We start from the raw sequence: 17,456 nt of genomic DNA, 5'->3' as shown, positions 1-17,456 counted from the left end.
CGTGACCACCATACTACACTTATTAATTATATTTTGTAAAAATAATTGAATTATGGCAATGGTCCATGATTCAAAAACTAACATTGCTGAGAGGGTTGACATGGATTTTACTTCATCATGATGTAGTTAAAGTGATGCAATAGTTAGATTTGGTCTGTAAAAAATTAGTGTAATTTTTATTTATTATTCATTAAAAGAGAAATAAGGTCCTTAAATCTGTGATAGTATGCCTTTAATCTATCAAAAATTACGTAACACTCATCGACTCCTCACCCTCGTTTTCCGTGTCATTGTAAAATGATTTGACCAGTATTATTATTGGATTTTCTCGGTGTTTAAATTGTTTTACTGTTTGGTATTACCGTATTAATAAGTCTAGATACTAGATTTATACAAAATTAAAGCATATCTGTTAAAGAACGAAATAACAAAGACTCCCTGCATTTTATTTTATTAATAAAAATGATTTTTTTTTAGGGAATTTACCATAGTTTGACACCCAATAGCCGATGTATTTTTCGTGCTGGGGTGTCATAAAAAACATTCCTTTTTTTTCATTAATAAAAATAAAACATTGTTGTTAAAACGTTTCATCCGCCGTAACGTTTTGTAACCCATTCCTAGCTAAATGACACACCCGTGGGTCCCTAGAGCGTTACGTAAGTGATGAACGGTCACTTATAAATGATTCAGGGGCTTATCCAGTTATAGCAATTCCTAAGGAGGAAATAAAGTAATGTTCAGAATACATGTATATTTTCCAATTCAGATGCGCAAAACATATTTTGCAAGACCTCTATTATAGAATAAAAGCCCGTAGGTGCCTCTTAACCACCCCTGGAACCGTCCCTGTGTAATAACACTGCCCACACACTCCGTCATGTAGATCGTTTGCTAAGTTAAGCTGGCAACTCTATTGGCGAGGTCACCATTCGGCCAGTGTCAAGGTCGCAATATTACAAGACGACCAGTCTGCAGTCTACTAATGGCTGTTTTCATGTTGGATTTCTCGTCTCGTGACCTGTGAAAGAATACGCTCTGTGGATGTACATATCTCATTTATTACCCAGCAGGAAGGAGGTAAGTAATTTAGAGAACACTCGGATAACCGTATTTACGTCTGTCAGGACGGCATTTGCGATCGCGTTGTAAGACAATCTGCGATCAAGACGTGCAGAAAAATGGGTCAATAATTTGTGCATATCTGTCGTACCTTTTAAAACTTTTAAGCGCGTCTATATTAGCAGTGCAGATTGTTACAACTAGCATTGCAGTTCATATTTTATTTAGACTTCACTTCAATCCACTAGATGATTGTTTATTTGAAAGCGGTGATTTTGAGACCGGGCCATGGTCATTGCTATTACGTCAAAGAGGTCAGACGGCTTGGCTGCTGAGGTCAGAAATGTTGTTGTTGGATCACAAAGGGGCATAACTCTAATACTTAAGATACCAAACTTCACAACACAATTTAATATTGTCAATCCCTTTAACGTCCAGCTGGGGAAGATTTATGAATTTCCCTTTGAATAAGTGTTATTGTTAAAGGATAGTAAGCCTAAGATAAGCATAGAATAATGAAAATTGAAAGACAGTTTTATTACAACATTACGGTTACCACATCAAGTGTCTGAAAATGGCAAGAGCTATAGTATACATGTAGTTTTGTTTGTGTCGCTGGTGTAAGTTTAGTTTTGTGCAACCCATTTTTTTTTGGCGCATTGAATTTATGACATCATTTACATGGTCATGATCATGATGATGGGTTACATAAAAACAAAATGGGTTACCTGAATTTGTGTTTGCATAATCCATAAATAGTTTACGCAGATTTTCAATTCTCAGAGGCCTGCACGTGATGACTAAAAAGAAGAATCATTAAGTTCGCATGTCGCTCGCATATTCAGGGGCACAGAAATGGAAAATATTCCACTAGCCTGTCGTACCAGAACCAACTAAAATTTACTAGCCCGCCAGAATTTCTACTAGCCCCCCCACCTCTAAGCATTTTCGCCCACTTCATGGGCTCAGTTTACATCAAACTATTGTACCAATCCTCTGAATGAAAAACACATGTATTAATAACCAAAACATTATTAAGGACACATTGTAAGTGATCAAGATCACGTGGCAAACGAACGAAATCAAATCCAAAAGTTATTAGTCAAGACTAGGTTTTTCAATTTTTTTTCACATAGGTTTACAAAATTCAAGTGACATCCCGCAAGTATTTAACAGAAGAATCTATTCAAAACATATCAATAACATATTTTCAATGTAAACAAATCATTTGTAGGATCTGTTGACCTTTGACCAGCTCCGTTTCTGAGGAATGAGGCAAAATTGAAATTACTATCAAAACAGAACCATTTTCGTGGTGGGTTTTTTGTTTGTTTATTTATTTATGTTATGTTTTGTTATTATTATTTAATTTTTTTGGGGTGTGTGTTTGTTTTGTGTTTTTTTTTGTTATTGTTGCTTTTAGCTATTTAACAGCATTTCAATGTATCAATTGGCGAGAACAGTGTTGGGATGTTAAAACCTAAAAATGTTTGATCAGAACATGCATTTTTAAAGGTTGAATAATGTAAACAGCGCATGTTTGTAAATGTAATGCCATTTTAGTCATACATTTAATTTTGTGCTTCCATTTAAGCCATATAGCCATAGATTGTAATGCCGTTTGAGCCAATGCTAAGTTCAATTTTGTCCAGTTTGGTTCCGCTTTTGTTTGGAGCCGTGTTTTCACTATAACCCACTTCCGGAATATCGCATTGGCGCAGTTTGGAACTCTGAAGTAGTCTATTGGCAATACACCATTATACAGTACATGTATCATTGTGTATTTTGTCATCATTCTGAACTGTTTGTTTGAATGGTTTGGAATTCTTACATGGCTGACGTGAAGTCACGAATTCAATGCAAAAAAAAAAAAAATATATATATAAAATAAATAAATAATTTTTTAACTCGTCCGTCATAATTTTTACTCGCATTTGGCTAGTGGGCAAGTACTTTCTGCACAAACTAATTAAAATGAACTCAACTATTACATGTGGATCTAACAGTAGCCCGTTGGAGCTCATGTCCAGTTGACCTTTCATTCGACCAATCAAAACCTTACTTACAAAATCATGCCAGTGATTTGAAAAGAATTTGAAAACATTCGGGATTATGCCGAAGGTATACGAAATGATTCGGGTGAATTACGAAGTATGCCGGAAACTAATTGCAATATAAAATTTTATATAAAATTTGTTTCAAGACGAAAAAAATATAATATAAAGTATATAATCCAGAGTTTATTACTGCACTTTTCCCCCAGTTTTTTCAATAGACCAACAAGTTCGCCTATTGCATAAATAGCCTCGCCCAATATTTTTAGAATTTGCATGCTCCCGAATAACGCTATAAAAGGCGAAGTGTAATTGGTCAATATTGTCCTGGACAGATGGCCGGCTCATGTGTCCAGGATAGGCATGTGCTACAACAGCTTGCTTTGAATGTGCACATAAAGCCTTATGACCTGACCTGACCTGGTCAATATTTAAATTGTTATTTATAGATGAAATGTCACCTGGATATGGGAGTCCACGCAATGCTGTTAGATCTACTAGTAGACCTAGTACAGCTAATTTTAATCAGATTGCTTTTTGCACTGCTGCATATTTCTAAAGTTGGAACCAAATTGTTAACAACTACTCGAAAACTGATTGAAGCCTCCGAAGTATGTGATATAATTAATCTGATACCGTGATGACTGTTTTATACACACTGGCGTAGGAAGTGTGGGGCAGTTTGTAGCAGCAGCAATGGTTTATGTAATAGTTATACAGGGCTTGAAACGGCCTGTGGCCAGGTCGCCAAATGCGACCAATGTCCTGTTTGGGCGACTTAAATATTAAAAAATAATGGCGATCTTCTTTAGAGCTATAACATATGAGCCACGATTAATATTTGTATTGCATATATTTATTCCACATTAAAATCTTGCTTGTGGTTCATGGTTCGCTTACCTTAATTTGCCAACATCCATTATTTTTTTTTTGGGTCACCATATGTTTTGGCGAGTTTCAAGCCCTAGATATACCCACACTTTACGAGGTGTATCGGTGAATATCCCGGCAGTTTTGGTCATGGGGCCTCTGAGATGGAGTTCCACTATTTCAAAATGCACACTTTTTTCACACACTGAAAAAAAGATCAGTGCACACTGGACATCAAAGAAAATGGAAACACAACTGACAGAAGTTTCAGTAACTTACCGACTTTACCACTACGTAATTTAACAGTATTTTTAACAGCCTCTATTGTGTCCTAGTATCCATTTGGGTGTTTTATACACACAATAAAAGTTATATTTTATTTGAGCAATCGAAAATTTTATTTTTATAATTTCGACAATCTCCGACTAATACTTATTTGATGCCAAATTTGTCACATGATCAAAACAATCTTTTGTGTCCACAGACTCTCATGATATTTTGTTTTCATTTGCAGATTTAATTGATCGTAACTGATGATTTTACTTACGGTCATTTGTTTATTCAGAAATTCCTAATAAAAGATTAGAAACTTTATTTTGTTAGGAATATTACTGCTCATCATTAAAATCATTTATCTTGGGTGACACATAATATATATACCGCCTTTACAAAAACAAAACTACTTTTATCACTAGTGAATGTGATCAGTTCATTTGAAGAAGATAGAAATAAACAGATCAGAAATATATTATCCCGCATGAGGAAATCACTTTAAAAATCGTTATTTTTCAAATATTTAGAAATCGTTATAAATTTTTTTTTAATATTAATATTTCAGGGATAGCAAATTTTGAAAACATTTGGCAAATTTTACTTTAATTTGGCGAAACCTATTCCATGTAATAATTGACATTTTGTCAGAAAATAATTTGATTTCTGCAATGTTTTAAATTTAATAGATAACTTGGCGAAATGTTCTGCTCACACAGAGCTATAGCCCTGATTAATATTAAAAGTAAAACTTTGATCGGTTCATCAAAACAAATACTCATGAATGTCAGACCAACAATGTTTCCGGTTCAACTACATAAAAGATGAGTGTTCTGTTCTGTTCTATTCTGTTCTGTTCTGTTCTGTTCTGTTCTGTTCTGTAGTTTGTACCAACTTTTTAGTTTTCTACTGGTCCAATTTTTCACCAAAGGGGCTATATAGGTTTCATCTCCGTCCGTCTTTCGGTCAGCCTGTCAATCTCGCATATTGTTTTCCGGATTTTCTTGCACAATGCCTTGACATATTGAGCTGAAAATGTTTGAACTGTTACAGATAAAGTTTGACATTCGTAGCGATTTACCCATTTTTGACAGAGTTATGGTCCTTGACCTTGGGATATATATGAAAATTAGTTTTCCAGACCTTTTTGTTTTGCAATGCCACAAGATATGGAGCTGAAATTTTGTGTACAGCTTTATCATGTTCTGTTCTATTATGTTCTCTGTTAGTTTGTGAAGACTGCCCCTAAGAATTGTTATACTTAATTTATGAACTATCCAATCAAATCTTTAGAAGAAGATAGACTTTAACACTTCCAATGTTAAATTTGGATTTAAAATTTAAAAATTTAAATATAAAATCACAAATTCAAAATTTCCAAAATATCTTTTTATTACTTTGTGAAGACAGCCCCAGAGAATCATAGTACCAACATTTTACTAAATAATATTTGGCCACCACTGATCTGAAACCCATCCATAACATTAATATACCTACTGATGTATTTTTGTTCAAGTAAGCTAAACTATAAACTATGTAATGAAAACATACTTATAATCCGGACCATTTTTCTATACATTTTTTGCTATTTTGTTAATAATTTCAGTTTAATTGGTTTGACTTAAAAAGAAAAGTAAAAGTGTTTTGGAAATAACAAAACAATACTACTTTTGTGTGCAATTTGCAGATCAGTTGACTCTGAAATAAATGATTCATAGTAAATTCCATAGCATGAAAAAAGGCATTTTCTGTTGGATGAATTTATAGTTATTTTGGTGCCATTTTTTCTTTACACTGGCACCCTAAGAGTTGTTACTGTAATAGTAATGTAAGTGTAATGCAGGATAGGTCAGGTTTTTATGTGCACATTCCAAGCAAGCTGTTGTAGCGCATACAAGTTATGGGCACAAGTGCTGACCTTGGCTGACTCCTCTGTCCAGGACAGGAAAGGGTTGGGGTGAGTGGTTGAAGGGACCGCCTGCACTGGCAAGTGCGAGGGAGCACCAGCAGCCAGACTGGAGTCGGTAGTGGACGGGGATTAGTTTTGGTGCTATGGAATTTTAAATGAAAAGGAAAAGGTTGTGCAGTTTCTATGAAAGAATTGGCACATTTTTTAAAGATTTGCCGAAATATAAAGGGGGCATAATGCAAAATGAGAATGGTAGCCTGTCTTTTAACATGGGTACCAGGCGTTTCGTCCCCGAGGCAGTTCGCCACAAATCAGTTTGCCCCCTCTACATGTATATGATAAAATGGTGCAGATGAAGCAAATTACCTATTTAAAAAATATTGGTCCCAAGTTTCTCACTTTATTACTAAACTGTAGGTGGGAGTCTTAAACTGTTAATAAAGTGGGGTTGTATTTGGTTGTTGAATCTTGTCATTTTTTAGGTGTGTTCTTTTTGTAAGGGGAAAGTTCCCATTTACATGTACATAATTATACACTCATTTACAAGTGACAAACTATACATTTGTTTAATGCTGTTAATTGATGTACTAGGTGTACGTAGTAACTGTTTTCACACTGATGAATATATTTAACATGTTTTACTAGACAAACCATAAACTACACCTAAAAAGGAAGAAGAAACGGTCTGCCACTTACATGGATTGATTTGTGCTTTTTCTATTCAAAGCATAACATTCCAATTAATAATACAAATTTGTATTGTTATGTATCTCTTTGGGTGTTTGGCAAATATATGTCAAACATGGCATTTTGTGCACTGTTTAAATTATTTTTATGAAAAGAGCATTTTCACACATTTTAAATTATTGTTTTAAAAAAGGGCGTTCGTGTGCTTAAAAATGAAAATATTAGAAAATTCCAGAATTTTTTTCCCATTAGGTTGGTCATCCTGCACAATATGTTTTCACTTCATGAATAGGATTTTTACATGACCCCTAAATAAACGTAACCAGTTGCAAACAGCCATTACATCATTATTATTATGTCTAATGTTGGGCAGTTATCTGAACAGCTGTATGACAACTGTAAGTGGTTGTCCTAATCGGAGGAAGAATTTAGGGAAAAAGAAAAGATGATGGGCCAAACTTAGAAAATGGGACTTTGGCAGTACAGGGATATCTATTCCCAGATCTATTTAACATGTTCTTGGATGTTAAGAATGACCTTCAAAATTTAATAATGCAAAAAATATAGATTGCAAAATTATGCGATACGTTTTAGAATTGTGTCACGAATTCTGAATAAAATACTGAACAAAATGTTTCCTGATAGCTTTATCATTTACTGTTACTGATCAAATTTAACATTCATGGCAATTTACCAGTTTTTCACAGTTATGGCCCTTGAATTTAGGAGATACCAAATGTTTTGGGCTTCATTTGTACCAGATGCTGAGGGGCAAAATAAGGGGTAGGACTATCCACAGTGTCGACTAACACAGCAGTATAATGTAACCAAGCTTTTCCATTTTTAAAACTTTTTTTTTCTTTTCGGTTCTTGTTTTTTTAATGGTTAGGCTGGTGGGGTGGTGGTAGCCGAGAATACTGGGATACACACCAGGGTTGAAAATTAACATGAAGACCATGGTCACCAGCATGGCCAGTTGATGAAAAATCTTACTGGTCCTTCTCAAATTCAACTAGCCCTCTAATTACTACATTGAAATTTTACTGCACAGCCAAAATAAAAACTGTTTCTCAGATTAAATCTCATTTTTAATATAGGGGTATGCAAGGTATGCTACTAGACTTGCATTGTCTATGTAGTAAAATATAATGTAGTACGAAAAGATTAAATGTAGAACTGTGCGTGCGTTAGTAAACTAGTCAACATTAGTGCATTAAATGAATATCTTTATACATTCATTTCGGACTACTTCAGCACAGAGATATTTCATTTTGTGTCAAACAAAATGACCACTAATATTAAGTTTGTCAAAGCTTGACAAATGACAAATTTGTAATGGACAACATCAGTGTCCAACCACTTATTTCCAGGCTTGGTATGTGCTATCCTGTTTGGGATTGTGCTTATAAAAGATCTCTTGCTACTAATGAAAAAATGCTACTCGTTTCCTCTCTAAGACTATATGTCAAAAAGTTTTGGTTAAACTATTCTGGGGGGAGGGATGTAGCCCAGTGGTAAAGCGCTCGCTTGATGCACTGTCAGTTTGGGATTGATCCCTCTCAATGGGCCCTTTAGGCTATTTCTCCTTCCAGTCAGTGTACCACGACTGGTATATCAAAGGCCGTGGTATGAGTTATCCTGTCTGTGGGATGGTACATATAAAAGATCCCTTGCTACTAATGAAAACATTTTGTGGGTTTCCTCTCTAAGACTATATGTCAAAATTACCAAATGTTTTGACATCCAATAGCTGATGATTAATAAATCAATGTGCTCTAGTGGTGTCGTTAAACAAAATAATTTTAACTTTTAATATTTTGTAAGTTTTGATTAAAATATTCTGTGACACACCTTCTGTGCATTTGAAACTGCATTCGTGACTTGTTGGAAACCTGTTCACGTCTCGTCACGATGCAGACTCATAGGAAGTACATGTACATGTTGCTTGCGTCAGAACATGATGCAGATCATCTCAACAGGAAACGTTTGAACATCCGGTGGATTGAAAATACAGGACCATCAAATGTCAGGAGTATTGATTATGGTGTCAAATTGATAAATAAATTTGAAATGGATAGCATTGTTTCCTATTTTCCTATTTTTATTTTACTGTGAAATCACGTTTTTTCTTGGTGGTATAATTTTTATGTAATTCACTGTAGTGCAGTGAAATGAATTTAAAAACTAACAAAATAAAATACATATATGATGATACAAAGAATACAACATACAAAAATAAACATTTCGCAGTACTTGTAAATTACTACATGTATTTACTTGTCCTGCACCCAAAAGTACTTGTCCCTGACAAGCATTAAGCTTCAGCCCTACATTCATTAGAGGGAAATTTCCGCATTAAAAACAAGTTATATTTAATAACAAACAAGCCTTAATAGATAAACATGTATATATGTATCTGCATATATATATATATTATGTATACATGCACGTAATTCTCTAGAATGATAAACGAGCTTCCATTTCATTTAATGTTTATGTCCTGAGTGAAATACTTTATACATAATACAAAATGGTAGTGACTTAAATATGGCCTCAGATTACAGTTATCTTCCCATTTGGTTGTCCAAAATCTGGAAATTTAACCGCACAAGTAGTCTGCTGTTTGACTGTGATTATTTCATGGCAGACAGCTATGAAGTGGCAACTGTGTGACTGAAGTGACAGGGGATAGCATGTAGTTTGTAAACATGTGTAACTTGTTGACATTGAAGACTTGTTTGTGGTAATTCCGGCCCATGCAAAAGTAGTGCTTTTTGTGTAAAATGGGTGTACTCTGGCCTGGTTTAGAGGGTGTGTCTGTTTAAACCAATATGCTGGGAGAAAGAGCTGGACAACAGGGGTTGTCCTTTTCAGGGTATGTGTCCCCCATGCAGGCAAAGGTACACACAAAACTTCACGGGCCTGCTGATATTAATAAAAATGTTATAGCCACTAAGGCTATATAGAAACATATAGCAAAATTAATTGTGGTCTGAGGCCTGATATTTTATTTATTACCCATTAATCAGTTTCATTTTATATCACTCAACTCTGTTGATTAACGTTCTGGTATGGTTGTAGTGCATCAGTTGTATGACGTGGAGGTGTTACGTCCCACTTGGCGTTCTAGTGTGATGTATCTCTTTGATATGTACCAAGATATTTTTCACCATATGGGTAATACTACGTGTATATGATATGATAGTGTAAACTCATGACAATAATAACCCAGTGCAGTGTTTCAGGCAACACGTACATGTAGGTCATTTATGTAGTGGTATACACATTTTCTTATACAGTGAAACCCCCTAAACCGGACACGCTCGGAACCAAGTAAAATGTCCGGTTTTAAGGGGTATCTGGTATAGAGAGGTTCTCTTCTGTACTGATATTTAAAAGGGGACGGTAAGAAACGTCTGGTTTTGAGAGAATTCTGGTTTACAGAGCGTCCAGTTTTGAGAGAATTCCGGTTTACAGAGGGTCTGATTTTGAGAAAATTCTGGTTTACAGAGGGTCCACTTTTGAGAGAATTCCAGTTTACAGGTGGTCCGGTTTTGAGAGGTTTCACTGTATATATTTACTCTTTTTTTTTATCTGTATCTTTAAATAGTGACAGTGTTTGATCTACATTATGTATAAAAATACTGATATTCTAAGCAAGAAAATGGAATTTTATTTATTTAAATTAAAAAGGTTCTTATTAGCAGGCATGACTGGTATATCAAAGGCTGTGGTATGCACTATCCTGTCTGTGTGATGGTGCATATAAAAAATCCCTTGCTACTAATGGAAACATTTAGCACGTTTCTTCTTTAAGACCATAATTATATCAAATTATTACCAAATGTTTGACATCTAATAGCCGATGATTTATAAATCAGTATCTTCTAGTGGTGTTATTAAACTTGTATTAGCAAAAAACATATTGCTTTAAACTGTTATCAATATAATATTGAATATTATATTATTACGCCAGCTGTATGTAGATGAAATGATCTGACATTGAACCTTGTTGCTAGCCTGACTTAACATGTGTGCGGTGTTGCTAAAGTAAATCCAGTAATACGTGGGTCATGTGATTAGCCGGGGTCACCGTCAGGCTACTTGTGTTGTGTTTCAGGCTACTTGTGTTGTGTGTATGAATGAAGCAGCCAGTAGTATATATACAATGTGTGGCCTTGAGTCTCGGAAATGACAGTAATTGTGAAATGCTGCCCAGACATCTTAGCCATGTGGACATGTTGTGAATATTTGGAAACATTTTTGATTACTTGTTTTTACATTTTAAAATGTCTGTTGGAAAATATGTGCCACAGAATTGAACACATATACACACATTGTACAGCTAGAAGTTTGTTTTGTTTAACGACACCACTAGAGGGCAGAGCACATTGATTAATTGATCTTTGACTACTGGGGTCAAACATTTGTTAATTCTGACGTGTAGTCTTCAGAGGAAACCTGGTTCATTTTTCCATTATCAGCAAGAGATCTTTTTTATGCACTTTTCCACAGACAGGAAAGCACATTCTACGACCTTTGACCAGTTATGGTGCTCAAACCTGTTCAAAACAGTCTGTTGTGTTAATCAGAAATGTGGTTTTACAAAATATACATTTCGCCAAATTATCTCAAAAATTAAAAACCTATAGCCATTTTTCAACGAAATACCAATTATTACACAAATATTTTTCATAAAATTAAAATAAAATTCACCAATTGTTCCTAAATTTCACAACTGGCGAATTTGCCGATTGGTTGCCAGAACTAGCCTTGATCAGGTAAGCACTTTACCACTGAGCTACGTCCTGCCCCGGAATGAGAAATAGCTCCCTGGGCCTACTGATTGGATCAATCGTAGATCGACCATGCATCAGACGAGCACTATAAATACCACTGGGCTACATCCCACCCACTGTTTTTAAGTCTCTGCTTTCTGATATTGCATCAGATGGTTGTCTGTATATTGATTTTAATATCTTGCACTGGCTGTCACTTATACTCTTAGTAATCTGAGATGCCATATTGTGACAGCGTCTAAATGATTGTCATCGATCACGGAGTAGTTCCGCTGTTGTCAACATTATCGACTGGCCATTTTTAAAATGCATGTATTAGGCCTCTTGAGAATAACACAATTTGTACGTAATCCATTTATGGGTTATGTAGAAATAAATCCAGTTAATGGCATTCAGGCATTGATTTGGACATTATTATTAGGATTCTGTAAAACATAATGTAATGTATATATAAAGAATAATACATTGGAGACAATTTATCTGAAAACAGTGTGGTTTTAATAAGCAAAAGCGAGTTAGATACTTTTGGGAACAACAAGTGGAAAGTAAATCATCTTCAATGGGCTTAAGTGTGAAAACACTGAACAAAAAGCCTCAGAATTAACTTGTATAAATGACACATTAAATTCAAGCTCTCTGATTTCACGGACTATCATTTCCGGTACCATGTCGGTAAAATCACAGAACTGAAATTTTGGTTCCCATGATCATCATGTACAACTATTCAACAACAAAAAAAAAAAAAAAAAAATATATATATATATATATATATATATAAAATGTTTAAATTTTCCGATGGCATCCCATTATCACAAGACCTATAAATTGACGTCATCTGTTTATTGTTACTTGGGCCATGACCTCAGAACAGCCAATAACAAGTCTCAGAAATGATCTACAACATATTATGTTGAAGACTATATTAATCTACAACAAAATACTGGGATTCTATCTCACAATTGTACACTTCCAAACAAAAATCTGCAATTAGTTGAAACACTTAATCACTCTAAATTTGGCATTTCTTTGTGCATAATCTATTATGGTCATGTAATAGATATCCTAAATTTAATGTGGCATTAAAAATTGGTTTATACCAAATACGATTTGTATGAATGAAACAATCTTACATGCAATTTTCAAGATATCTGAGTATGTGATGTATTCTTTATATTTTCGTTACTGTATACCGGTAAATCATTAAAATAAAAAATCAGAATTCTTATTCCCCTTGTAAAAACGTACATAATTGTTTTTGATTTTGTAAGCAATATTTTTGTCATTTTTGTTTGTTTTAAAAGACTTGGCCCTAGCATGGGGTTTGTATTTTTGTGAAGTTGTTGACAGTTTGAATACCAGTACATTGACCATCCTGACAAGGAAGTTAGGTCACTGTGTTCTGACCTGTTTTAGCGGTGCATGGGTCAGGTATAATAGTACTCTTACAAGTTTTGTTATACTGTTTTGTTTTGATGTTAGATGTTTGTTGAAAACAAAATAAGAAAACAGAGGGAAAGTATGTGAATGGGTGGGAAAATGGAGTGAGGTATATTTATGATTTTATTACCCTAGTAGCATGATTTAGGTTTTGCAATGTTTTTGTTTTCGCAATGTTTTTGTTTTCTTTCTGCTATAACCCTAATTTTTATCACCATTTTCTCCAACCCTAAACTTTTTTCACCTACATGTACATTAATCTTCAAAATGGTGAGAGGATGCATCATTTGTTTGAAATGCTACTTTATTGCTCTTTGCCAATACCAGTTTGACAGATTTTAGGAAAAAAGAAAGAAAAGGTTATAGCCTATATCTATCTACCCACCCTAATGTTTTTACACATGTAACGTACCAGGGCCCGTTGTCATGATATTGGTGTCTCAGACTCGGTCTCTAATGACATCACATGCATACAGTTTGTATGGCGTTGTCATGATATTGGTGTCTCAGACTCTGTCTCTAATGACATCACATGCATACAGTTTGTATGGCGTTGTCATGATATTGGTGTCTCAGACTCGGTCTCTAATGACATCACATGCATACAGTTTGTATGGCGTTGTCATGATATTGGTGTCTCAGACTCGGTCTCTAATGACATCACATGCATACAGTTTGTATGGCGTTGTCATGATATTGGTGTCTCAGACTCGGTCTCTAATGACATCACATGCATACAGTTTGTATGGCGTTGTCATGATATTGGTGTCTCAGACTCGGTCTCTAATGACATCACATGCATACAGTTTGTATGGCGTTGTCATGATATTGGTGTCTCAGACTCGGTCTCTAATGACATCACATGCATACAGTTTGTATGGCGTTGTCATGATATTGGTGTCTCAGACTCGGTCTCTAATGACATCACATGCATACAGTTTGTATGGCGTTGTCATGATATTGGTGTCTCAGACTCGGTCTCTAATGACATCACATGCATACAGTTTGTATGGCGTTGTCATGATATTGGTGTCTCAGACTCGGTCTCTAATGACATCACATGCATACAGTTTGTATGGCGTTGTCATGATATTGGTGTCTCAGACTCTGTCTCTAATGACATCACATGCATACAGTTTGTATGTCGTTGTCATGATATTGGTGTCTCAGACTCGGTCTCTAATGACATCACATGCATACAGTTTGTATGGCGTTGTCATGATATTGGTGTCTCAGACTCGGTCTCTAATGACATCACATGCATACAGTTTGTATGGCGTTGTCATGATATTGGTGTTTCAGACTCGGTCTCTAATGACATCACATGCATACAGTTTGTATGGCGTTGTCATGATATTGGTGTCTCAGACTCGGTCTCTAATGACATCACATGCATACAGTTTGTATGGCGTTGTCATGATATTGGTGTCTCAGACTCTGTCTCTAATGACATCACATGCATACAGTTTGTATGGCGTTGTCATGATATTGGTGTCTCAGACTCTGTCTCTAATGACATCACATGCATACAGTTTGTATGTCGTTGTCATGATATTGGTGTCTCAGACTCGGTCTCTAATGACATCACATGCATACAGTTTGTATGGCGTTGTCATGATATTGGTGTCCAGACTCTTATTGGAGTCTCGAGTCAGAGTCTAAAAGTTTTATAAGCACCAGGCCAGAACCACACATTTTGTTTTTTATTTGGCTTAAACAGTCTTTACCAGGGAATGTGAGTGAACCTTCCGGCTGTCTTCCACACCAGTTGGAAGGGTTTAGGAGGGCTACAAGTTGATCATGGGCCTAATTCACTAAACTCTCACAACTTTGCGATCTCGGAGTGCAATGCTAAAAGACTAGCAAAGAGGATGCTTTGTTGTCTAGCAGAGCCTAAGAGACCTTTGTGAATTAGGCCCCATCTTTTTAATGAATTTCATTTGATACTTCATGTGATTGCTTTGCCTAGCACTATAAGGAGACTGATCCTGCTGATGGTGTAGACTGAGTATATCATTGTGTAAAGAAAAGCAGGTTTCTGAAAGTTCATCTTATGAGAATCAATTGTTCATGGGCTAACATTTTGATAGCTTTCTCCAGTTTACTGGCTGGAGATTTTTTGTAAAACTGTCATAAGCTATAGCGTCACAACGACACATACTATAGACTAAAACAACTTTACGATATCGTAGTGCTAAGATAGCTTTGAACAATTAAGGTTCAAGCACGCTGTCCTGGGCACACACCTCAGCTATCTGGGCTGTCTGTCCAGGACGGAGGGTTAGTTGTTAGTGAGAGAGAAGAGGGTGTAGTGGTCTTACACCTATCCATTGAGTCGTTAAAACTCGCTTTGGGTGGAAGTCGGTACCGGGCTACAAACGCTGTACCTATGAGCCTTATGTCTGATGGCGTATCCATAGTTGTATGGTTTTGTGAGTTTTATAAGGAGTTAGATTTTATGTGTTTCCATAAGAATGCATTGGACCGAGTTAGCACATGTGTGGGATAAATATTCTGAATGCTTCAGTCTCCTGCAAAAAAAATAAAAAATTGGCCTGTCTGTGGATTGCTGACAACAATAAATACTACCTGAGCACAGATGTAAGCAATCTGTGTGTAATAAGCACACTCTCACTAGGTGAAGTGTGGGCTGCAGCTCCGATTAGAAATATAGAGTAACATGTATTAGGACAATAAGACTCATATGTATACATGTACAGCTGTCTGGAATCACGAGGTTACCAGTAGACAGAGCCACACACACACACATACATGCATATAGAATCATAGATGTGGTCCATCTAGCATGCATGTGGTGTGTGTGGTGTTTGTGTCTGTGTGTTTGTGAGTGTTGTGTGCGTGTATATGTGGTGTGTGCGTGTGTGTGTGTGTATATGTGGTGTGTATGTGGTATGTGTGTGTGGTGTGTGCGTGTAAGTGTTGTGTGCATGTATATGTGGTGTGTGTGGTGTGTGAGTGTGCATGCGTGTATATGTGGTGTGTGTGTGTATATGTGGGGTGTGTGTGTGTGTGTGTGTGTGTGTGTGTGTGGTTAAATCTGTTTTATTGTGTGAAAAACTATTGTAATAGAGATTGTGAATCCTTGATTGTCCCGCATTGTGAAAATTGACAGGTTGGTGAATTACGGACAACAATACATTAAAACAGAACAAAATAACATACTTTAGAAAGAAATTTTAAATAGATCAGTTATATATAAGTCTAAATAATCAAAACAACAGAAAAACTTTGAAAGAAATTCTAAATACTATAGTAACAACCCTCCTCTCCCATCTAAACTCATTTGAAAATACATTATTTTTATTTTTAAACTAAAGCCATTTTTCAACAAAAAAGAAAAAGATAAAACGTTTGTGCATGGAATAGCAGTTCTGTTGTTGTTTTTTGCTTTTTTTGTAATAGTCCCTGGAACATTAAAGCTCACATACATGTAATTTTCTGCTATATGCACATCATATTTAATTCAATACCACATCTTGACTTTGTTGATAATTAAATGCATAGTAATGCAGGTATATTGTTACATTACTACATGGAGGTATTGTTTCACATTAAGCTTTGTTGAATTTTTTTGGCATATAAATCTCTTGGCTGTAAAGGATTAGATATACAGGTATGTGTGTGTGTGTGTATCTCAGTGATCGAGTGCTTGCCTGAAGGAAGATGGATCAAGTGAACTTGCTGGACCTTATATTTTTTTCTCCGTTCCAACCAGTTCGCCACAATTGGTACATCAAAGACCATGGTGTGTGCTGTGCTTGCTTCCTATGGCAATTAAGTATAGGTAGTATTAAACCTATTAACATCTGGCTGGGTTAAAGTTCAGACTTTTGATAGAGCAGTTAATACCACAAGTCCTGTCATTGTTAACAAATATGAGTGTTTGTTGTAAAAAAAAAAAAAAAAAAAAGTACTAAAATTTTGTGCAGATCTAGGGTAGTCATAGATGCTACCTGTTATATCTGAAATGAGCAGCTTAATTATCCCCATTTTTTTCTGATTTACTTTAAGGGTTAGAGGTGGTAGTATATATATGCGTGGTGTATATTACTCAAAGGCAAAAGTTCTTTTGACATGGATTGTTTGGAGTAATAAATTTGTGAATGGATTTATGGATGTAAACCAGAGAAAATGTGCATGAAACAGCTCAAAGAAATGCAACCAAGCAGTTGTTGCAGTGATTGCATGCTTTGTGCAAGAAACATGGAATATTTGGGAGAAATGCTGTCCAGTGTTCACCATAAAAGGCCAGACATTCAGTCGCAAATCATTGCCACTCTGTGCAGCCTTTAGAAGTCTAGAAGTCAGAAAAACACCATTAGTGAACTGTTTGATGCAATTTCGTCA

General features: G+C 35.6%; 1 protein-coding gene across 1 annotated transcript in view; it reads left to right on the top strand.

The window, feature by feature from the left end:
* Positions 1-964: 964 nt before the first annotated feature.
* The window catches only part of LOC121380533 (ecdysone receptor-like), a 112,851-nt gene continuing 96,359 nt past the window's right edge, over positions 965-17,456 (top strand). The window contains exon 1 of the mRNA XM_041509378.1: positions 965-1,080. The gene's annotated coding sequence lies outside the window, so the exon portion shown is untranslated. The remainder of the gene's footprint in view (positions 1,081-17,456) is intronic.

The sequence above is a fragment of the Gigantopelta aegis genome, chromosome 9 (genome assembly GCF_016097555.1).
Source record: "Gigantopelta aegis isolate Gae_Host chromosome 9, Gae_host_genome, whole genome shotgun sequence".
Classification (NCBI taxonomy): Eukaryota; Metazoa; Mollusca; class Gastropoda; order Neomphalida; family Peltospiridae; genus Gigantopelta; species Gigantopelta aegis.
The sequence above is the reverse complement of the archived record's forward strand: the minus strand, read 5'-3'. Positions and strand labels throughout refer to the sequence as shown.